Source organism: Schistocerca serialis, unplaced genomic scaffold, assembly GCF_023864345.2.
Source record: "Schistocerca serialis cubense isolate TAMUIC-IGC-003099 unplaced genomic scaffold, iqSchSeri2.2 HiC_scaffold_750, whole genome shotgun sequence".
Taxonomy (NCBI): domain Eukaryota; kingdom Metazoa; phylum Arthropoda; class Insecta; order Orthoptera; family Acrididae; genus Schistocerca; species Schistocerca serialis.
The window spans coordinates 1-816 of record NW_026048354.1 but is presented as its reverse complement, the minus strand read 5'-3'; the positions used below and the strand labels follow the sequence as shown (position 1 = coordinate 816).

At 41.1% G+C, this 816-nt stretch overlaps 1 pseudogene; it reads right to left on the bottom strand.

Annotated features, from left to right (window-relative positions):
- Positions 1-201: 201 nt before the first annotated feature.
- Positions 202-377, bottom strand: LOC126450706 (U2 spliceosomal RNA; annotated as a pseudogene).
- Positions 378-816: the final 439 nt, after the last annotated feature.

The window sequence follows — 816 nt, the reverse complement described above, 5'->3', positions numbered from 1 at the left end:
AATGCGGCTGCAAGAGCGGTCCGGCTAACGGCAAAAAAAAAAAAAAAAAAATGCTTGAGATAATCTTAAATTAATTAAAAGAAATCGTGGTGTGTAGGCAGCTAACTACTGGCACATCGACAACTACGACAAGTTTAGCCACCAGCGGAATATCTCATCACTGCAGAATATTAACCCATTTCAGTCTGTGTTTTAATTAATTTTAGGTGGGCCGATCCCGGCGGTACTGCAATGCCGGGCCAACCCGCGACAGAGGTGGAGCAAGCCCCTAGCACTCCGTCATGAACCAAAAATGAGTTTAATATTCTGGTCCTGCCGATGCAGGACGTATCAGATATTAAGCTGATAAGAACAGATACTACACTTTTTTTTTTTTTTTTTTTTTTTTTGTAGTATTCTTTTTTTTTTTTTTTTTTTTTTTTTACCTTGTCCTCTCCCAAAATTGCCGCCATCCTAGAGTGTCGCCGCAGCACGCACAACATGGTGCATCGAGTAGCAAGACTTGTTGCCAGGAACGAAATTAAAAGCGAGGGGCATACTCTGCTATGCCGCAATGGCGACGACACTTGACTCAGAAAGACACCTCACTCTGCAGGTGTGAAGAAATAGTGAGTTGAGAACCAAAAGGAAGAAAGAAAGAAAGATAGAAATGAAAGGAAATGAAAGGAAATAAAAAGAGGGGACGGCAGCACACACAAATGAAAATAAAACTGGCGAGATAATCCCATCGCCCAGAGAATTAACGAAGGAATAAGCTTCTAAGATTGATTGCGTGATTCCTATTTTTCCAATAAAGTTATGGCAATAGTTGTTCCC